The sequence below is a fragment of the Papio anubis genome, chromosome 6 (assembly GCF_008728515.1).
Source record: "Papio anubis isolate 15944 chromosome 6, Panubis1.0, whole genome shotgun sequence".
Classification (NCBI taxonomy): Eukaryota; Metazoa; Chordata; class Mammalia; order Primates; family Cercopithecidae; genus Papio; species Papio anubis.
This window is the reverse complement of record NC_044981.1, coordinates 135,457,812-135,481,935: the sequence shown is the minus strand read 5'-3', so window position 1 is coordinate 135,481,935 and position 24,124 is coordinate 135,457,812. Positions and strand designations below refer to the sequence as shown.

The window sequence follows — 24,124 nt, the reverse complement described above, 5'->3', positions numbered from 1 at the left end:
AGATATGCTCCCTGTTCTGAAGGATTTCACAGTTTAGTGTGTCAGATATATATGCAAGTAAATTCCAATACCACAAGAATGACAGAGTCACTGATGGAGCATAGGACAGGGTGCTACTTTCTTGGAGGAACTGAACATCAGAGATGAAACTTGAAGGATGAAAGAAGCTGGTCAGACATAAAGAATAAAGATTCTTCCTTGCAAGTAATGGCACGTATAAAGGCCATGTTTGGATAATAATGAGTAGGTTAATGTGGGCAGAATAAAGAGATGGGCCCAATAACCTTATCATTAGAAGTTGTTTAACTAGTTTGAGTTTCTGAGAGAAGAAACTCTAAGACTTCTAGCTTAGGAAACAGTCTGAATAAATAGTGCAGATAGTAAAAACATCTCAGCAAGTCCAAGGATATAGCATAGAGTCCAATTTGGGACATATGAGAATATAAAAACCATGATGTCATCTGTAGAGGTCAATTATTGTTCTACTTTTTCTGTGAACATTTTTACCATCATTGGTGGCCTTCCTTTGCATTCTTAACAATCAGATGATAAAATAATAGGTTAATACAGTGACAGATACTAACTTGTTAAAAAGATAATGGCCTTATTTAATCCTGAGACTGGAAAGCTGGACAGTACTAAGTTTAACTGCTGTACTTAGTTTGTTAACCCAGCAGCCTTACTTAGAAACATGGTCTAGCTTTCCAGTGTTGTTCATTTTTAAAGTAATTGAAACAATTACAGCACATAACTTTAAAATATTAGTTATTAACATAATTGACATTAGAATAGATACAGACAGATGGGGCCTGAACAAGGTTGAAAGAGACTAATGTGAAAAAATATCAGATCATAAATAGAGGGAAATAAAGCCATTATTTAAAAAATAGTTTACCTCAGTAAATTTGTTTTTTGGCTAATTTGGTCAACTGTCTATAAGTCCATAGATGTATTACATAATCTATTATAAACTATCATGTAGTTTTGAAATAGAATAATACAATATATTTCTTATCCTTTTTTTTCCTAATTTTTTTTTTTTTTGAGACAGGGACTTGCTCTGTTGCCTAGGCTGGAGTGTAGAGGTGCAATCATGGCTCACTGCAGGCTCAGTTTCCTAAACACAGACGATCCTCCCACCTAGCCTCCTGAGTAGTGGGACTACAGGTGCCACCATGCCTGGTCAACTTTTGACATTTTTTAATAATAGAGACAGGGTTTTGCTATGTTGCCTAGGCTAGTCTTAAACTCTTGGATTCAAGTGAACCTCCCGTCTGGACCTCTCAGAGTGCTAGAATTACAGGTGTGGACCACCGTGCCCAGCCTCTTTTTTCTCAATATTGTTGTATTTTTAGTAGGGATGGGGTTTCACCCTGTTGGCCGGGCCGTCTCGAACTCCTGACCTTAGGTGATCCACCCACCTCGGCCTCCCAAAGTGCTAGGATTATAGGCTTGAGCCACTGTGCCTGGGTAAAATGTTATTTTTAAAAATCTGATATTTTCATCCATGATTTCTTTTGGCTTTCTACTTCTCAAAATGAAATACTGTATATTTGATGATCAAAAATATCTTTTTTTTTTTTTTTTTTTTTTTGAGACCAAGTCTTGCTCTGTTGCCCAGGCTGGAGTGCAGTGATGAGATCTTGACTCACTGCAGCCTCTGCCTCCTGGAATCAAGCAAATCTCCTGCCTCAGCCTCCTAAGTAGCTGGGTTTACAGGTGCATGCCACTATGCCTGGCTAATTTTTGTACTTTTAGTAGAGCTGGGGTTTCACCATGTTGGCCAGGCTGGCCTTGAGCTGACTGCAGGTAATCTGCCCACCTTGGCCTCCCCAAGTGCTAGGATTGCAAGCCTGAGCCACTGTGCCCAGCCAAAAATATCTTAGTTAAGTTGCATTAGAGTACAAAGATGGGTACATTTGGAAAAATTCATAGAACCCGATTCTAAGGCAAGCTACTACACAATACAATGATATTGCAGTCTGACTAACATTCTCAGCAGGATTCTCCAAGATCTTTTCTCAGCACGCTATAGCCCCCTTCATTAGCCCCTCTTCTCGATCAATTCCAGACACACTGATCTGCCTTCAGTTCTTACCGCGTATCAAGCTTCACACCAACATAGACCCTGGGTTTTACAACTGCTTTTCATGGAAGACTCTTTTCCCATCACTTTGCTTAACTCCTACTTGTCCTCTACCTTTCAATTAAAGGACGTTTTCTCAGGGAAGTCTTTCCTGATGCCTTAAATTAGGTAAGCTTCTCCGTTAAATACTCTCAACATCCCATATTTTTCCTTCATAGCATTTAATAGACTATAATTAAATAATGATCTGTGTAATTGCCAGTTTAATATGTGTCTTCCTGAAGGATCTGTAGACAATTTTGAGGATAGTCAACATTTGTTAAATAGATAAATGAGAAATATGAAGGTGTTGTACCTATGGAGACCCTTTCTTGCTCTAATGATTGTTTACTATAGGGACTGCTCATGTCCAGGAACAAATGACACTAGATATCCTCATGGTGGGATTTGGCAACAAAAGACTTTCCAGCAAAGAGTACAACCTCTTCAGTCTCCCTTGTTAAGGGCAAGTTAGAGACTGGGAAAGAGATTGCTTTCTTGGTGTACCAGTTGAAAATTCTCCTTTCACCTGTCCCTTCCCATGGGAAGACTAGCATGTCTCCTCCTTTACCATCCTCTTTACCCTCAAGTCGGGTGCTTGCTGAGTTGTAGGAGCCACTGTTTTATCTTGTGCTTCTGGAGTGTGGAGAAATATCTTTAGGATAAGTTGCCTAGTGGATACATGCAAGGGGCAATCAAAAAATCAAAAACTAGAATAAAAATGTTTAAAAAGCGACAGTAATGAATGAGATATTTTGGTGAAAGAAGAGAGAGAACTGAAAGCTGTGGGCCATCTACATTTAAGGGGCCATCAGAGGAAGGTAAAAAGCACCCTAAGTGGGAGCAACCAAAGTTAGGGAAAGAAAATAGACTGCAGGGGATGGGGACCAAGAAAAGAGAATCTTTCAAGATGCAGTCAATGCCTTCAATGGTGCAGAAGAAGTTGAAAATGATTTTATAACTTTCAAAATTACTACAAGCAAGGTGATTATTAATGGCCTTGGGGTTTTTATTTATTCATTTATTTTTAACATTCATTTATTATTTAGATCATATAAGAAATTTTAAATAAACTTAGGAAACAGTCCAGGTGCGGTGGCTCATGCCTGTAATCCCAGCACTTTGGGAGGCTGAGGCAGGCGGATCACCTGAAGTCACCAGTTCGAGACCAGCCTGGCAAACATAGTGAAATCCCATCTCTACTAAGAATACAAAAATTAGCTGGGTATGGTGGCAGACACCTGTAATCCCAGCTACTTAGGAGGCTGAGACAGGAGAATCTCTTGAACCCACGAGGTGAAGTTTGCAGCAAGCCAAGATCAGGCCACTGCACTCCAGCCTGGGCAACCAAGTGAGACTCTTGCCTCATAAATAAAAAAGTAAAAAATAAACTTAGAAAACAGAGGAAAGAAGAAGGAACATACCTCATCACATAAATGCACACACACCCATAGCAATTTGGTATAATTATTTACATATTTTTAATACATGTTTTTATTTTTTGTGTAATGAAAATCAATGACTATATAATGAGGTATAGTTTCTTCAAATTAAAAACAATTTATATAGTTATAAAGTTACATCTGTCAGGTAGAAAATTCAGATTCAAAATACTTTCCTTTTGAATACAGATTCAAAATACTTCATTCAAAATGATGAAACCCTGACCTCCTTCTGGTGATGTCCAGATGGCGTAATTGCTTCATCTTATACTACTTTTGTTAGAGGTGTTGGAACCAAAGCAACTCCATCTCGAATAGAGACTGGGTAAAATAAGAGTGAGACCTACTGCACTGCATTCCCAGGAGGTTAAGGCATTCTTAGTCACAGGGTAAGATAGGAGGTTGTTGGTAGAAGAGCTGAGGCAGGACTAGCATGTCTGTGATAATGTAAAAGAGTCTTGGAACATGTCCTGGGTCCAGGGTCTAAACCCCTTGTGGCCTTGGAACACCAAACTCTGTGCCAAAAGGTGGAAGGCTGCCCTGCCGCACCACAATCTAAGCCCAGGGCATAAAACCTCTCATGACTTGGATGGAATCCAAGACTCAGGTTATAAAACCCCTTGTGGCCTCTGGAATGTGCACAGAATTGTTCATTCCTTGCTTCTTGCTCTCCCAGGCTCGAAAACATGTTCTCCTTATCTCAGGTAGCAGAGCATATTACATATGTATCAAAGAAAATTCTAAACCATCATAGCTGTGCTTGATGTACTGCTATCTTTCTACCCCCATGTCCTCATGTCCTCACCTGTTTACCTTCACATCCGCACATTCTCACCACCTGCTTCTTTGTTTGATCACCAATAAATAATGTGGGCTTCCAGAGCTCCAGGCCTTTGCAGCCTCTATACTAGCGTTGTCCCCTGGACCCACTTTATGTACTCTTAACTTGTCTTGTCTCATTCCTTTGACTCTGCCAGACTTCGTAACCCTCATGGTCTTGTGTTGGGCCTGATTACCCCAACAGCGATCAATGCATACAGGTCACAAAGACCTTGCTGACAAAACAGCATGTGGTAAAGAAGCTGACCACATCCAACCAATACCAAGATGGAGAGGAAGTGACCTCTGGTTATATTCACTGCTCATTATGTGCTAATTACAATGCATTAATGTGCTAAAAGACGCTACTGCCAGCACTATGACAGCTTACAAATGCCAGGGTAATGTCAGGAAGTTACCCTATATGGTCTAAAAAGGGGAGGAACCCTTAGTTCCAGAAATTGCCCATCTTTTTCCCGGAAAAACTCATGAATAATCCACTCTTTTTTTGGCATATAATCAAGAAGTAACCATAGGTATAGGCAGCTGAGGAGCTCATGCCACTGCTCTGCCTATGGAATAGCCATTCTTTTATTCCTTTAGCTTCTTAATAAACTTGTTTTCACTTTACTCTATGAACATGCCCTGAATTCTTTCTTGTGTGAGGTCCAAGAACCCTCTCTTGAGGTCTGGATTGGGACCTCTTTCCAGTAACACTTTCACAGTTTGACTATTATCAAGTAAGATTTTGTCCAAACATGACCTTGTAAATGCTTACAGCATAGCTTTCCAAATTGCTCTGTTGGACTGGACAAAAACAAAACCAAAACCAAAATAAACATTCCCCATATTCAAAAGTTACTACCTTATGCAAATATCTCTTTCAAACATGTTTAATTAGATAAATTATTTTTATATTACATGATAAAGAAAGATGAGTTCAAAGATTAAAAAAAGGTTTGTTCTAATTTTTCATTGTGATCTAACTAGAAGAAAAAGGCCAATGAATATGGGTTGAATAAATAACAAAAAAACATATTTCTGCATGTTTGCCCTACAGAAAGAAGGGTAATGAACAGGCTAACTTTGAGTGTTTTATTTTGTTGTTTTTGATTTCGTTTTCTTTTTTTTTTTTTTTGAGATGGAGTCTTACTCTGTCTCCCAGACTGGAGTGCAGTGGTGTGATCTTGGCTCACTGCAACCTCCACCTCCCTGGTTCAGGCAATTCTCCTGCCTCAGCCTCCCAAGTAGCTGGGATTGCAGTTTCACACCACCATGCCTGGCTAATTTTTTTGTATTTTCAGTAGAGACAGTGTTTCACCATGTTGGCAAACTAGTCTCGAACTCTTGACCTCAGGCAATCTGCCCACGTTGGCTTCCCAAAGTGCTGGGATTACAGGCATGAGCCACTGCACCCAGCCTTTTTTTTCTTTTTTTTGAGATGGAGTTTCGCTCTTGTTGCCCAGGCTGGAGTGCAATGGCATGATCTTGGCTCACTACAACCTCTGCCTCCTGGGTTCAAGTGAGTCTCCTGCCTCAGCGGCCTGAGTAGCTGGGATTACAGGTTCCTGCCACCATGCCCAGCTAATTTTGTATTTTTTAGAAGAGACGGGGTTTCTCCATGTTGGTCAGGCTGGTCTCGAACTCCTGACCTCAGATGATCTGCCTGCCTCTACCTCCCAAAGTGCTGGGATTACAGGTGTGAGCCACCATGCCCAGGCTAACTTTGACTGTTACAGACAGTGTAACACTAATTTAAAAATATAAAATATTTTAAGGAGGAAGATTGCCCAGCCTTTCTCTAAGTTCACATCAGTTTGGGTCCTGATACCAATAATTATGTTTCCGTTACATTTAACCCCAATTGGGATGAGGTTCTAAAGGACTTCCAGATCTGATCCTTTTCCTCTCATTTTTACCTCTACCTGCCTAGAGCTACAAATCAAATTTAATAGCTCAGAAAGGGGAGTGTTGCATCCCACCTGTTAGAAGACCAATTATATTGTTTATTTGTTTCTCCCCACTTGGCCAAACAATATTCTCTTATAAAGTTGATTCTCTTTTCTCCTTCTTTTTTTTTTTTTTCCTGTATCTGTTGTATCTTTGGCTGCTTGGCCTCATGGCTTATTCATAGTTCTTGCCTTTCACACCTCAGCTTTACATATTTTTGGTCATCCTCTGTGAGGGTGTTTATGCATTCTACTATCAGCTTTCTGTCAAGTATCTCATTACCGCTTTCTTAAGGACAATGGAAATCCTGTCACCTGTTTGTCTCTGTGGATGAGAACAACACTGTATCCTGGGTACAACCCTGGTGTTTAAACTCTTTCTCAGGGCATACCTCCCCCATAGAGCGTGTGTGTTATGGGGTAAAACGGAAAAGGAGGGAGACAAAAAAAGCAAGAGGATTTCCTGCCTTCTTTTTTCCTGTTACCATTTTCCTTTAACCCACTCAGTGTTACCCTTGCTCTACTCCAGGCCATGCTGAGAGCATCTGCTGACCCTGACTCTCCCTGCTTCCCAGCCTGTTCCTCGAGGAGGACTCTGTACAGACGCTTCAACACCTTTCTTCAAACTCTCCTTCTAGCGGGAAGGAAATTTACTTTACCTGTCCCTGTGATCAACCCCCAACCCCCATCCTATGCCCAAACATCCTGAGTGTTCTAAATCCTTGGGTTATTTCCTCAGTCTAAATAATTCAGATTAAAAGACAAAGATTCAGAATTTTTAAATCATACTTATCTGAATTTGCTACATGTATTAGTTTGTTCTTACATTGCTAAAAATACCCGAGACTATGTAATTTATAAAGAAAAGAGGTTTGAGATTGAGTCTCCCGGTTCTGCCCAGGCTGGAGTGCAGAGAAGTCATAACAGCTCTCTGCACCTCTGGCTTCTGTGGAGGCCTCAAGCGATAAACTTACAATCATGGCAAAAGAGTGAGCTGGGATAGCAGGCACCCGTCTTACCATGGCTGGAGCTAATTTTTGGAGGAAGAGAGAGAACAGGGTGGTGCTACAAACTTTTAAACAACCATCTCTCTCAAGAACTCTGTCATGAGAACTGCACCAAGAGAATGGTGCTAAACCATTCAGGAAGGATCCACCTCAATGATCCAATCACGTCTCACCCGGCCCCACCTCCAACCTGGGGATTACAATTTGACATGAGATTTGGACAAGGACACAGATTCAAACCATATCACTTCCTCTACTTGAGTTGACCAGATAAGAATTCCTACCAGTGATATGATTAAAGATATAGGCTGCTATCTGATACCGAATATGACGCCATTTTAGGAAGCAATTCCTCTTCCAGTATTCCAAGTTTCCGGAGGAAGATTTTTCTGGGTGTGATTTTCTGAGGTCTCTGAGATTGTGCCCGGTTCAAGGTGCTGCATTCTCTTCCTGTTCACAGGGCCCATTTGAATTCAGAGTCCTCCCCACCTCTCACCCTGCCCAGTCTAAAAATCTGCATCATAGTGAGCCTAAAGAGAAAGGGAGAAACCAGAAGACAGCATGGCCAATGGTGCACTTCAACTGAACCTGGGCCTATGCAGGTTCTTGAGCTACAGCCCTTGCCCCTGACATGTTCTAATGTCCAGTCAAAAAAAGGATGGAAAGAACAATGATTACAATAAATGTCTTATTATGTCTCTTGACTCAGAAATAAAATGAGAAGCGGTAATAGCTAAAATTCGCTTTAGACTGCTGAGTGCGTAGTTTTACCTAAAATGTGAAAGCAAATGAGGGCTATATATACATACTTTAAATAATATGTAGTATTTAATGTAATGTATACACAGAATTATATCAGTATGTAATCAATACAGAAGTGATTAATGAGATATTTTACATTCTCATTTATTGGTAGTGAGTCTTCAAAAATTTGTGTGTATTTTACACATATAGCACATCATTAGTGGTTTTGCTAAAGTAAAGACATAAAAAATAAATGTTATAAAATGTATGATAATTTATTCATTACATTTATCTTCATTGTGTTACTCATCACATCACCTGTCTATTGACAAAACACGCTGATATGTGTAACAGTAATTGAATTCAGTCAAATTTGGTATTTTGCATACTTTCAGTCATATAAAAACCATAGTTTTACACATATTTTGCAATTTTGTTGCCATGATGGTAAGTGACATATGAAATATGGGTCTCCTTTTGTACTATTGCCCTAAGCCCCACAAATGTTAGGGCAGGCCTGATTTCTTTCTTTCCACCCAACGATCGGGTACAATTGGATAAGAGACTCCAGGAGCCCTCATCCTCTTTCCTGACAGCCCTTATCACCCTGCCTTCTTATTCCTGAATATTGTCCGACATAACCTATAATTATTTTCAACCTTTTCCCTTTTAATGAATAAACATGTAAACTAGTGTAGTTCCTTTTTTCAATCTATGGGTTCTATCACTTATATCATCTATTTGATGTATAACAAATTCCACAAGGTAGGCAGCAGCACATAAGGAAAGAGGCTGAGAAAGTTCAAGTGATGTGACTCACATTTAACAATTAGTATCTCAGCCAGGCGCAGTGGCTCACGCCTGTAATCCCAGCACTTTGGGAGGCCAAGGTGGCTGATAAATCACCTGAGGTCGGGAGTTTGAGACCAGCCTGACCCACATGGAGAAACCCCGTCTCTACTAAAAATACAAAATTAGCTGGGTGTGGTGGCGCATGCCTGTAGTCACACCTACTCAGGAGGCTGAGGCAGGAGAATTGCATGAACTCGGGAGGCAGAGATGGCAGTGAGCTGAGATGGCACCATTGCACTCCAGCCTGGGTAACAAGAGCAAAACTCCATCTCAAAACAAACAAACAAACAAACAAAATCCCAAACAATTAGTCTCTCAGGGCTTCTTATTCTAAGTTCTTGCTCTTTCAAATGTATTTTGTTGCCTTGTTTGGGGTGTGATTTAGACCAGAGGAAATGGGAGCCAGGAACCCTTTTAGGTGGAGAAAACAGCATGAGCAAAGAAGTAGAAAATAGCAGTTCAGTTGGGCTGAAGCCCACCGTCTGTGTTAAGGAAAGACAAAAAATGTGGGAAAGAACAGGGCTGTGCTGATGAAGCCTTGGATTTCAAAGTTGAGATTTTGCATTTTATTCTGATGACTGAAGCAATATTTTTAGAGAAGGTAATTGAAATAAAGAAGTTTTATTTTTTATTAATAAAAATGCTGTTAATGTACTTGAGAGGAAACTGGTATTCATCTGAGTAGGAGTAGGAGGAGAGATCAGTAGTTGAACTTGCACTTGCGATGAGAAGTATCTGCCACCCACACCTTCCTATTGTTCTACCTTCCTAATCCTGACCAGCTGGTTCCTTAATGTGTACAACTGGTCATACGGGTGGCAGGGTTACAGAGGACAGGTGGGTCAGTTCCAACTTGTACCATTTTTTTTGCCACATGCCCAAATGAGGATGAGTTAGTCACATTTTTGCACACTAAGGACAAGGCATTTATTTTTTTCACCTGACATATAATATTTTTATAAACTTCTGGTTTAAGAGGTAGATAAAAATTACATGTTTAGATTTTTTAAAAAAATTATCAACACAGCAGAGAAATCACTTTAAAATGTGTGAGATCATGCCATGTCTTTGCTTAAAACCCTGAAATGGCTATTTGAGTCAGGGTGCAAGCATAAGTCCTTAAGACATCCTACAAGGCCCTACACAACTTGGTTCCTTATTACTTTTCTAGTTTCACTTCTATTTCTGTCTCTCTTGCTCACCCTTTGCCACACTGGAGTCTTTGCTGTGCCTCTGACACACTAGGCACATTGTTGTCTTAGGACGTTTTAACTTACTGTTTCCTCTGTCTAAAACAAACTTGTCTAACCCGTGATCCATGGGCTGCATGTGGCCCAGGATGACTTTGTATGCAGCCCAACACAAATTCATAAACTTTTTTAAAACATTATGAGATTTTTTTGATTTTTATTTTTAGCTCATCAGCTATCATTAGTGTTTGTGTATTTTCTGTGGCCCAAGACAGTTCTTCCAATGTGGCCCAGGGAAGCCAAAAGATTAGATGCCCTTGGGTTGCCAGTAGGGCAGGGTTGCTAGCCACTCTGCTACTGGACTTCTAGTTTATCTGTGGGCTCCCAAGACACTAGGACCTTGTGAAATCTTTATCTGCTGGCAGGGATATGGATACCATCTGTGATCAGATATATTATTACTCAATCTGTCTAGTCTGTCATCATTTTCACTCTGATCATATCTTACATGTGTGTATTTAATTTGTGCTGTTACAATATTGTTTTATGCTCACCAACCTCCTGACTTTGGAAAGGGTTCAAAGCATGTATATTTTCTGTCTGTAGCCAGTTTTAATACTTGAAGGCAAAGGACCAGTTTTCTTTTTTATTATATTTTAAGTTCTAGGGTACAAGTGCACAACGTGCAGGTTTGTTACATATGTATACATGTGCCATGTTGGTGTGCTGCACCCATCAACTCATCATTTACATCAGGTATAACTCCCAATGCCATCCCTCCTCCCTCCCCCTTCCCCACAATAAGCCCCAGTATGTGATGTTCCCCTTTCCGTATCCAAGTGATCTCATTGTTCAATTCCCACCTATGAGTGAGAACATGCGGTGTTTGGTTGTCTGTTCTTGCGATAGTTTGCTGAGAATGATGGTTTCCAGCTGCATCCATGTTTCTACAAAGGACACGAACTCATCCTTTTTTATGGCTGCATAGTATTCCATGATGTATATGTGCCACATTTTCTTAATCCATTCTGTCACTCATGTACATTTGGGTTGGTTCCAAGTCTTTGCTATTGTGAATAGTGCCACAATAAACATGTGTGTGAGTGTGCAAAGGACCAGTTTTCTATGATGTTCAAAATGATAGTGTGTACAGAGGCTCAATAAATGTAGGTTGACTTGGTGCAGTGATTACTGTCTTTTAATGTCACAGAAATTATAGTCATAACCCATGGGTATCAATTATATCAAACTATATAAGATCCATACAAGAAAAAATTCTTTTTTATGTCCTTAAAAATATCAAGAAATGTGGAATCAGAAAATGGAAGGAAAGGAATAATTAAAAGAGTCATTTTGTATTATATACTGCTTCAATGTTCATATCCAATTATTTAAGCGTTGAAAACATTTTCAGAATGCAAATTAATCCTGTTCATCCTAATGTGTCTTGCTTTGATATATTTTATGAAAGTAATTGGTATAATATTCATCAAAACCATTTTAGTGATCTCTTCAAATCCAGATTCTCCTTACACTTCAGTGCCAGAGAATTTTAGAAGTGAGACCAAGGTCTGTTGAAGAAAGTACTAGTGATGTAGCCTTTATTATGTTGTCTCAGCAAGATTGAAGATAACGATTTCAGCCCTGATCTAGAAAGATAAAGAGGCAATGTTTTCTAACACAAGATCCCATCTATCAGTAAGTCTGAAAGCCCCACTCTAATAGATTATAAACCAGTTGTTACTGTTATCTCATTCATTTCCTCTCTGCCATGCTTCTTTCCAGTTTCTTGGTTATCTCAAGGCCTTTGGGAAACAAGACTATTCTTCAGAAAATGTTCAAGGTCTTTGAATACAGAGACTATTTACTAGAGATGATAATGACCCAAATTTCTTATATTAAAAACAACAACAACAATTCTTTGAATTTCTAGGCACTGCTACAAAGAAAGAGTTGACGTAAGTGTGTATCTTTTTTTTTTTTATACTCTCTAAGTTCTAGGGTACATGAGCACAACGTGTAGGTTTGATACACAGGTATACATGTGCCATGGTGGCTTGCTGCACCCATCAACTCATCATTCACATTACGTGTTTCTCCTAATGCTATCCCTCCCCCAGTTCCCCCCTCAGTGACAGGCTCCAGTGTGTGATGTTCCTCGCCCTGTGTCCAAGTGATCTCATTTTTCAGGTCCCACCTATGAGTGAGAACATGCGGTGTTTGGTTTTCTGTCCTTGTGAGAGTTTGCTGAGAATGATGGTTTCTAGCTGCATCCATGCCCCTGCAAAGGACATGAACTCATCCTTTTTTATGGCTGCTATAGTATTCCATGGTGTATATATGCCACATTTTCTTAATCTAGTCTGTCACTGATGGACATTTGGGTTGGTTCCAAGTCTTTGCTATTGTGAATAGTGACACAATAAACATACATGTGCATGTGCCTTTATAGTAGCATGATTTATAATCCTTTGGGTATATACCCAGTAATGGGATCGCTGGGTCAAATGGTAATTCTAGTTCTAGGTCTTTGAGGAATTGCCACACTGCCTTCAACAATGGTTGAACTACTTGACACTCCCACCAGCAATGTGAAAGCATTACTATTTCTCTACATCCTCTCCAGCATCTGTTGTTTCCTGACTTTTTAAAGATTGCCGTTCTAACTGGCGTGAGATGGTATCTCATTGTGGTTTTGATTTGCATTTCTCTGATGACCAGTGATGATGAGCATTTTTTCATGTGTCTGTTGGCTGTATAAATGTCTTCTTTAGAGAAGTGTCTGTTTATATCCTTTGTCGACTTTTTGATGGGGTTGTTTGTTTTTTTCTTGTAAATTTGTTTAAGTTCTTTGTAGATTCTGGATATTAGCCCGTTGTCAGGTGGGTAGATTGCAAAACTTTTCTCCCATTCTGTAGGTTGCCTGTTCATTCTGATGGTAGTTTCTTTTGCTTTGCAGAAGCTCTTTAATTAGACCCCATTTGTCAATTTTGACTTTTGTTGCCATTGCTTTTGCTGTTCTACTCATGAAGTCCTTGCCCATACCTATGTCCTGAATGGTATTGCCTAGGTTTTCTTCTAGGGTTTTTATGGTTTTAGGTCTAACATTTAAGTCTTTAATCCATCTTGAATTAATTTTTGTATAAAGTATAAGGAAGGGATCCAGTTTCAGCTTTCTATATATGTCTAGCCAGTTTCCCCAGCACCATATATTAAATAGGGAATCCTTCCCCCATTTATTGTTTCTGTCAGGTTTGTCAAAGATCAGATGGTTGTAGATGTGTGGTGTTATTTCTGAGGCCTCTGTTTTGTTCCATTGGTCTATGTATCTGTTTTGGTACCAGTACCATGCTGTTTTGGTTACTGTAGCCTTGTAGTATAGTTTGAAGTCAGGTAGCGTGATGCCTTCAGCTTTGTTCTTTTGGCTTAGGATTGTCTTGGCAATGCAGGCTCTTTTGTAGTTCCATATGAACTTTAAAGTAGTTTTCTCCAATTCTGTGAGGAAAGTCATTGGTGGCTTGATGGGAATGGCATTGAATCTATAAATTACTTTGGTCAGTATGGCCATTTTCATGATATTGATTCTTCCTATTCATGAGCATGGAATATTCTTCCATTTGTTTGTCTCCTCTTTTACTTCGTTGAGCAGTGGTTTTTAGTTTTCCTTGAAGAGGTTCTTCACATCCCTTGTAAGTTGGATTCCTAGGTATTTTATTCTCTTTGTAGCAATTGTGAATGGGAGTTCACTGATGATTTGGCTCTCTGTTTGTCTGTTAATGGTGTATAGGAATGCTTGTGATTTTTGCACATTGATTTTGTATCCTGAGACTTACTGAAGTTGCTTATCAGTTTAAGGAGATTTTGGGCTGAGACGATGGGGTTTTCTAAATATACAATCATGTCATCTGCAAACAGGGACAATTTGACCTCCTCATTTCCTAATTGAATATCCTTTATTTCCTTCTCTTGCCTGGTTGCCCTGGCCAGAAGTTCCAGCACTATGTTGAGTAGTAGTGGTTAGAGAGGACATCCTTGTCCTGTGCCAGTTTTCAAAGGGAATGCTTCCAGTTTTTGCCCATACAGTATGATATTGTTCGTGAGTTTGTCAAAAATAGTTCTTATTATTTTGAGATATGTTCCATCAATACCTAGTTTATTGTGAGTTTTCAGCATGAAGGGCTGTTGAATTGTGCTGAAGGCCTTTTCTGCATCTACTGAGAAAATCATGTGGGTTTTGTTATTGGTTCTGTTTAGGTGATGGATTACGTTTCTTGATTTGCATATGTTGAACCAGCCTCACATCCCAGAGATGAAGCCAACTTGATCATGATGAATAAGCTTTTTGATGGGCTGCTGGATTCAGTTTGCCAGTATTTTATTGAGGATTTTCACATTGATGTTCATCAGGGATATTGGTCTAAAATTCTCTTTTTGTGTGTGTCTCTACCAGGCTTTGGTATCAGGATGATGTTGGCCTCATAAAATGAGTTAGGGAGGATTCCTTCTTTTTCTATTGATTGGAATAGTTTCAGATGGAATGGTACCAGCTCCTCTTTGTACCTCTAGTAGAATTCGGCAGTTAATTCCGTCTGGTCCTGGACATTTTTTGGTTGGTAGTCTATTAATTATTGCCTCAAATTCAGAGCTGGTTATTGGTCTATTCAGAGATTCAACTTCTTCCTGGTTTAGTCTTAGGAGGGTGTATGTGTCCAAGAATTTATCCATTTCTTCTAGATTTTCTAGTTTATTTGCACAGAAGTGTTTATAGTATTCTCTGATGGTAGTTTGTATTTCTGTGGGATTTGTGGTGATATTCCCTTTATCATTTTTTTTGCATCTATTTGACTCTTATCTCTTTTCTTCTTTATTAGTCTTGCTAGCGGTCTATCCATTTTGTTGATCTTTTCAAAAAACCAGCTCCTGGATTTACTGATTTTTTTTTTTTTTTAAGGGCTTTTTGTGTCTGTTTTTCTTTCAGTTCTGCTCTGATCTTAGTTATTTCTTGCCTTCTGCCAGCTTTTGAATTTGTTTGCTCTTGCTTCTCTAGTTCTTTTAACTATGATGTTAGGGTGTCAATTTCAGATCTTCCTCCTTTCTGTTGTGGGCATTTAGTGCTCTAAATTTCCCTCTACACACTGCTTTAAATGTGTCCCAGAGATTCTGGTACATTGTGTCTTTGTTCTCATTGGTTTCAAAGAACATCTTTATTCCTGCCTTCATTTAGTTATGTACCCAGCAGTCATTCAGGAGCAAGTTGTTTAGTTTCCATGTAGTTGTGCTGTTTTGAGTGAGTTTCTTAATCCTGAGTTCTAATTTGATTGCACTGTGGTCTGAGAAACAGTTTGTTGGGATTTCTGTTCTTTTACATTTGCTGAGGAGTGCTTTACTTCCAATTATGTGGTCAATTTTAGAATAAGCGCGATGCGGTGCTGATAAGATAGTATATGCTGTTGATTTGGGGTGGAGAGTTCTGTAGATGTCTGTTAGGTCTGCTTGTTGCAGAGCTGAGGTCAGGTCCTGGATATCCTTGTTAACCTTCTGTCTTGATCTGTCTAATATTGACAGTGGTGTGTTAAAGTCTCCCATTATTATTATTATTTTTTATTTATGTATTTATTTTTTTGAGATGGGATCTCACTCTGTCACGCAGGCTGGAGTGCAGTGGCTCAATCTTGGTTCACTGCAAGCTCTTCCTACCAGATTCACGCTATTCTCCTGCCTCAGCCTCTCGAGTAGCTGGGACTATAGGCACCCGCCACCACACCTGGCTAATTTTTTGTATTTTTAGTAGAGACGGAGTTTCACTGTGTTAGCCAGGATGGTCTTGATCTCTTGACCTCGTGATCCGCCCGCCTTGGCCTTCCAAAGTGCTGGGATTACAGGTGTGAGCCACTGTGCCTGGCCAAAGTCTCCCACTCTTATTGTTTGGGAGTCTAAGTCTCTTTGTAGGTTTCTAAGGACTTGCTTTATGAATTTGTATGCTCCTGTATTGGGTGCATATATATTTAGGATAGTTAGCTGTTGTTGAATTGATCCCTTTACCATTATGTAATGGCCTTCTTTGTCTCTTTTGATCTTTGTTAGTTTAAAGTCTGTTTTACCAGAGACTAGGATTGCAACACCTGGTTTTTTCTTTCTCTCCCATTTGCTTGGTAAATCTTCCTCCATCCCTTTATTTTGAGCCTATGTGCGTCTTTGCACATGAGATGGGTCTGCTGAATACAGCACACTGATGGGTCTTGCCTCTTTATCCAATTTGCCAGTTTGTGTCTTTTAATTGGGACATTTAATTCATTTATATTTATGGTCAATATTCTTATGTGTGAATTTGCTCCGTTATTATGATGTTAGCTTGTTATTTTGCCCACTAATTGATGCAGTTTCTTCATAGCATTGATGGTATTTACAATTTGGCCTGTTTTTGCAATGGCTGGTACCAGTTGTTTCTTTCCATGATTAGCACTTCCTTCTGGAGCTCTTGTGAGGCAGTCCTGGTGGTGACAAAATCTCTCAGCATTTGTTTGTCTAGAAAGGATTTTATTTCTCCTTCACCTATGAAACTTTGTTTGGCTGGATATGAAATTCTGGATTGAACATTCTTTTCTTTTAGAATGTTGAGGCCTGGCATGGTGGCTCACGCCTGTAATCCCAGCACTTTGGGAGGCCAAGGAGGGTGTATCACAAGGTCAGGAGATCAAGACCATCCCAGCTAACATAGTGAAACCCCGTCTCTACTAAAAATACAAAAAAAAAAAAAAGCTTGGTGTGGTGGCAGTTGCCTGTAGTCCCAGCTACTGGGGAAGCTGAGGCAAGAGAATGATGTGAACCTGGGAGGCAGAGCTTGCAGTGAGCTGAGATCACACCACAGCACTCCAGCCTGGGTGACAGAGGGAGACTCTGTCTCAAAAAATAAAAAATAAAATTAAAAAATGTTGAATATTAGCCCCTTCTCTCTTCTGGTTAGTAGGTTTCTGCTGAGAGATCCGCTATTAGTCTGCTGGGCTTCCCTTTGTGGGTAACTCAACCTTTCTCTCTGGCTGCCCTTAACACTTTATCCTTCATTTCAACCTTGGTGAATCTGGCAATTATGTGTCTTGGGGTTGCTCTTCTTGAGGAGTATCTTTGTGGTATTCTCTGTATTTCCTGAATTTGAATGTTGGCCTGCCTTGCTAGTTTGGGAAGTTTTCCTGGATAATATCCTGAAGAGTGTTTTCCAACTTGGTTCCATTATCCCCATCACTCGCCAGTATAGCAATCAAACGTAGATTTGGTCTTTTCACATAGTCCCATATTTCTTGGAGGCGTTGTTCGCTTTTTACTCTTTTTTCTCTAACCTTCTCTTCTCACTTTATTTTATTACTTTGATATTCAATCACTGATACCCTTTCTTCCACTTGATCAAATCAGCTACTGAAGCTTATGCACATGTCACGAAGTTCTCGTGCCATGATTTTCAGCTCCATCAGGTCATTTAACGTCTTCTCTACACTGTTTAGCCATTTGTCTAATCTTTTATCAAGGTTTTTAGCTTCCTTGCGATGAGTTTGTACACCTTCCTTTAGCTTGGGGAAGTTTGTTATTACTGACCTTCTGAAGCCTACTTCTTTCACCTCATCAAAGTCATTCTCCATCCAGCGTTGTTCTCTTGCTGGCAAGGAGCTGCAATCCTTTGGAGGAGAAGAGGCACTCTTGAGTTTTAGAATTTTCAGCTTTTGTGCTCTGGTTTCTCCCCATCTTTGTGGTATTATCTACCTTTGGTCTTTGATGTTGGTGACCTACAGATGGAGTTTTGGTGTAGATGACCTTTTTATTCATGTTGATGCTTTTCCTTTCTGTTTGTTAGTTTTCCTTCTTTTCTTTTCTTTCTTTTCTTTTCTTTTTTTTTTTTTTTTTTTTTTTTGAGACGGTGTCTCACTCTGTTGCCCAGGCTAGAGTGCCACGGCGCAATCTCAGCTCACTGCAAGCTCCGCCTCCCTGGTTCACGCCATTCTCCTGCCTCCACCTCCCAACTAGCTGGGACTAGAGGTGCCCACCACCACACCTGGCGAATTTTTTGTATTTTTAGTAGAGACAGGGTTTCATCGTGTTAGCCAGGATGGTCTCGATCTCCTGACCACCCACCCGCCTCAGCCTCCCAAAGTGCTGGGATTACAGGCGTGAGCCACCACACCCAGCCTGAGCCACCATGCCTGGCCAGTTTTCCTTCTAATAGTCAGGTCCCTCAGCTGCAGTTCTGTTGGAGTTTGCTGGAGTTCCACTCCAGACACTGTTTGCTTGGGTATCACCAGTGGGGGCTGCAGAACAGCAAATATTGCAGAATAGAAAATATTGCTCCCTGCTCCTTCCTCTAGAACCTTCATCCAGGAGGGGCAGCCGCCTATATGAAGTGTTTGTTGGCCCCTATTGGGAGGTGTTTTCCATTTAGGCTAGCAGGGGTCAGGGACCCACTTGAGGAGGCAATCTGTTCATTCTCAGAGCTCAAATGCTGTGCTGGGAGAACCACTGTTCTCTTCAGAGCTGTCAGACAGGGACATTTAAGTCTGCAGAAGTTGTCTGCTGCCTTTTGTTCAGCTATGTCCTGCCCACAGAGGTGGAGAGAGTCTAGAAGCGGTAGGCCTTGCTGAACAGGCAGTAGCCTATTCAAGCTTCCTGGCCGCTTTGTTTACCTACTCAAGCCTCAGCAATGGCAGACGCCCCTCCTCCAGTCAGGCTGCCATCTGGCAGATTGATCTCCGACTGCTGCTCTAGCAGTGAGCAAGGGTCTGTGGGTGTGGGAGCTGCCAAGTCAGGTGTGTTAGAGAATCACCTTGTCTGCCGGTTGCTAAGACGTTAGGAGAAGCACAATATTTGTGTGGGAGTGTCCCGTTTTTCCAGGTAGTCTGTCATGGCTTCCCTTGGCTAGGAAAGGGAAATCCCTCTACCCCTTGCGCTTCCCGGGTGAGGCGACGCCCTGCCCTGCTTCAGTTCGCCTTCTGTGGGCTGCACCCGCTGTCCAACCAGTCCCAATTAGATGAACCAGTTACCTCAGTTGGAAATGCAGAAAACACCTGTCTTCTGCGTCAATCATGCTGGGAGCAGCAGACTGGAGCTGTTTCAATTCAGTCATCTTGGAACGCCCCTCCTCCATAAGTGTATATCTTTTAGCTACTGAGCATCCACGAGTGAATTTTGACAGCTCAAGATACCTATAACTATCTTGCCAAGATTAGTGGTCTGAACATTTATGGTCTTATAGTAAGGCAATCCTAGGTTCCCAGGCATAAATTATTTAAAAATATAAAGAACACTTCTGACTCATCTACGTATTGAAACCTACTATCATTTTCTTCAAAGACATAATATCATTCCTTTCTTCCAAATTTCATTAGGTACCCACTGGGGTACTGAATAAAGTATACAACTTTATATTTACCATCCCAGCCTCACTGGAAGCCTCCCCTCCAGGCAAGATGGTTCACTCACTGTCTTCCAGATTTCAAGAGAGGCCTCAAGAATTCCCACTGCCATGCCTTTGCCAACAAACGTCTGCACTTGGCATGATCTATGTCCCTAGGTCCAGACAAATACAGCATCTGTTAGGAATGCTTGGTACAGTCATGCCTCAATTCTGATCTTCTAGACATTTAATTTCTTGGAACATTCAGAATAATGAATTTGATACCAAGATCAAATTCCAAAAATTAAATGTCTAGAAGATCAGAAGTGAAGGAGTGAAACCTTGAGCAAGTGCAGTTTTCTTTTTTTTGTTTTTCTTTTGAGAGAGTCTCACTCTTTCACCCAGGTTGGAGCACAATGGCATGACCTTGGCTCACTGCAAGCTCCGCCTCCCAGGTTCAAGTGATTCTTCTGCCTCAGCCTCCTGAGTAGCTGGGATTACAGGCACCCGCCATCATGCCTGACTAATTTTTGTAATTTTGTAGAGACAGTGTTTCACCATGTTGGCCAAGCTGGTCTTGAACTCCTTAGCTCAGGTGATCCACCCACCTTGGCCTTCCAAAGTGCTGGGATTACAGGTGTAAGCCACCACACTTGGCCTGTGCAGTTTTCTTAAATACCAATTTCTTCATCCATTGAATTGTGACAATAATGCCAAATGTGCAGAGCTGATGTGAGTGTTAAACTTTGTAAATTCTAGAAAGTTATGGAAATATTAGGTGTATCATTATAATTCCTGTTCAATACCATGTATTATTTGTATTATTTGCCTTATTTCTCCATCTATTATTCTAAAGTTTTTGAGAGTGCTGTATAGTTATTATAATTTGTTTCCCCAATATGCTTGGACAAGTGTCCTTTCTATTCTATATGAACAAAAATATTTGTCAATTGATGAACTAGATTTGATACAGTGATGAAATGCTTTCAGATTATCTCATATTTGACATTTTATTCATTGGTTAGTAATATGTGAAGACAGGGCTTAACCATTGTTACAAGAGCTTTATATTCTGCATATTAATTTTTAAAAATGTACAGTTCTCTTTTTCATCTCTCTGCTGTAAAACCAAATGCTGAATTGGATCAAATGCCAGCTCTTATGCACTTTCAGCTTTGAAAGTTAGGACACAGCTTTGAGTCTCTCTGACTGCAGACTGACTTGTAATTTAAGCTACCAGAGGCTGGGTGTGTATCAAAACACAGTGGCTTTACTCAGAGGTTTTAAACAGCTACAAAAGTGGAAAAGCTGAGGATGGAATGGAAAAAGAGAAAGGGTACTTTGTTTGAGCGACCTATTTTATTTATTTATTTTTTGTATCCATTGATCACAGGACATCAGTGGCTACTTCAGGGACTTGGGTTAGTAGTCTCCAGGGTTTACTTTATTGGGTATCTAGGACAAACCTGACAGTCTGGAGTAGAGCAAGACAAATATATAATACAGTCAACTAGATTATTTAAAAAGCCACCATTCCGTTATTCTTATGGGGTTGAGCAAATTGTTTCTCTATATGAGTATAACATTTATCACCCATGTTCAAGGCTTTAAAGCAGAGTTGAAGGCAACCTGAGAATGACTCAGTATTCTTTCTTCCCTTATGTTTTATATCTGCTACTGAATTATCAGTGATGGCTCACTGTGCTTCCAGTGAGGGCAGAGGGTGTTGGGCTCCCCCTAAACAGGGAGAAAAAAGGACAACAAGGATATATGTCTTTTTCACGCTGCCTACTGGTTTTGAATGTTTTAGGCTATTTAATTGGAAGAAGAAGGAATTGTTAAAGTTACTTTAAAACTCTGCAACTGCTTGATTAACAAGGAGGATAAAAACTATTGGATAAAACAGAGTTATTTAAATAAGGTTTAGCAATTCAGCAACATCTATCAAAATCTTTATTATTTTCATGTTTAAAAAATACTTTAGGCCAGGCAGGGTGGCTCACGCCTATAATCCCAGCACTTTGGGAGGCTGAGGTGGGCGGATCCCCTGAGGTTGGCAGTTCGAGACAAGCCTGACCAACATGGAGAAACCTCGTCTATACTAAAAATACAAAAATTAGCTGGACATGGTGGTGCACGCCTGTAATCCCAGCTACTCAGAAGGCTGGCAGGAGAATTGCCTGAACCCAGGAGGCAGAGGTTGTGGTGGGTTGAGATCCCATCATTGCACTCCAGCCTGGGAAATAAGAGCAAAACTGTCTCAAAAAAAAAAAAAACCCAATAAAACAAAAAAACAAAACAAAATCAGAAGAACTTTATACAGTAAAAAAGAAAGCAAAAATAGATTTTTATTCAAAGAAGAAAAGATATGCTGCCATTGTCATGGTTCTGTAGATGATTTTAGTCTCTGGCTCCTCAACTGTGCACTGAAGTATAGGTTGATTTCAACCATGGCTTCTCCAGCTTCAGTCATTTATCAAAGCTAAAACCATAGTTTAAAGATACGTGAAAAAATAGAGCAAGTGGAAATTAAGCTTGATTATAGTCTTTCATGTGTTACTTTTGCTGTCCTTGATTGTGTATTTCTGTTGGATCAAACACTCCTATGTTACTGCTTGGCATCATAATGAATCAATATATATTCCAAGTGGCAATAGGTAAGTTGAGAAGGAAGATGAACCAGTGTAACAAAATGAGCATTAATACAGTGACAATAGTATGGCCAATCAATCTTGGAATTACCTACTTGTTTAATTTTGAGCAACATGATCTAACATTAATGTAATCACACTCTAAATCAGACAATGTAATTATGAAGACTGAGAGAAAAATGAGCCTGCAACTGAGGAGAGAGAAGGCAAAGACTATGTCCTCTTCCTCCATCTATCAAAAGCTTTACAATGTTTATTTACTTAGAAATCCTACTCCTGATAATGTTTCAAAAGAAAACAGTAGAAAAGGCTGGGCGCGGTGACTCACACCTGTAATCCCAGCATTTTGGGAGGCTGAGGCAGGTGGATCACGTGGTCAGGAGATTGAGACCATCCTGGCGAACATGGTGAAACCCTGTCTCCTACCAAAAATATTTAAAAAATTAGCCGGGCTTGGTGGCCGGCGCCTGTAGTCCCAGTTGCTTGGGAGGCTGAGGCAGGAGAATTGCTTGAACCTGGGGGGCATAGGATAGAGTGAGCCGAGACTGTGCCATTGCACTCCAGCCTGGGCAACAGAGTGAGACTCCGTCTCAGAAAAAAAAAAGAAAAAAAAGAAAATTTATTTACCAAGGTATCATCTATCATATAACATGAAATATAATACAATCATTACAATACTGCCATTTAAAGTGATATTAAACTAATAAAATGGGGTAATGTTAAGAGAAAAAAGTGGTACATAAAATTATATATATATTGTATGTTAAAAGCTATAAAAAACCAACATAATACATAAAATATAAGACAATATACAAAAATGCTAATACAGTTATATCAGATATAGGTAATATTTAATTTTCTCAACCTTTTTTGTAGGTTTTGTTAGGACAATTAAAATTTTAAAATAAGAAGCATAATTATCCCTGCTGAAAATAAGAGATTTTCCTTCTCTTTTTTTTTTATCAGAGCATTTATTCTAGAAAGCTTGTAATTTTAAACATAATTATCCTCAGTGTCTGTGAGCGATTGGTTCCAGGCTCCCCATGACCCCCAGGATACCAAAATCCAAAGACGCTCAAGTCTCTTCTATAAAATGGCATAGTATATGCATGTAACTTATACAATCCTCCTATAGACTTTAAAGTATCTCTAGATTACTTATAATACCTAATACCATGTCTACATATCACTTCATTGACATGGACTGAATGTAGTACTTGGTGTGTGGCAAACTGAAGTTTTGCTTTTTGAAGCTTTGTGGAATATTTTTTTTTTTCCCCAAATATATTTGATCCATGGTTGATTGAATCCACAGATGCAAACTCCTGGATTCAGAGGGCCCACTGTACTTTCTTGGTTCATTAAAATGTATATAAATCATCTTGAAGACTAGATAGGCCCTTTGTCAGCCCAGGAATGTCTCTCTCAATAATCTAGGAACAATGCCATTGAAATGCACACATCGAGGGAGATAGCATCCTTAATCTCCCAGTTTCTGTGGGAGGACAGGAATCTAACTTCAGTGGAAGCCAGGCTCCAGAACTACCTTCTGTCATAAAAATACGAGAAGTTTGCTTTTCCCCTGGACAAGGTCACCTAGCTAACAGGAATGATCTCCTCAATTTCTAGGTAAAGTTAGGATGAATGATGCTTGCAAATGGGGCTGTCATGTTGTCTTACCTGAGAAACTGTTATTTATCTTGAAAACATGTATGTAATGAGTTGTATCTGCTTGGCAATATAAGGGGGTATGATTACTTTCTGTTTTTTGAATCTCTTAATGGATTACCTGTGATGTACCTCACATTCTGGCTTAATGTTTATTCAATAATTTTCTTTACTACCTTTATGGAGAGAATTTCTGGGTTGGGAGAAGATTATCCTTCTAATTATATTTATAATCAAATAAGTTCACATTGATATAATGAGCTTTATTATGCTTACAATGGTAAATATACTTTAAAATTAT

General features: G+C 39.8%; 1 pseudogene; it reads right to left on the bottom strand.

The window, feature by feature from the left end:
• Positions 1 to 21,969: 21,969 nt before the first annotated feature.
• Positions 21,970 to 22,334, bottom strand: LOC103884043 (annotated as a pseudogene).
• Positions 22,335 to 24,124: the final 1,790 nt, after the last annotated feature.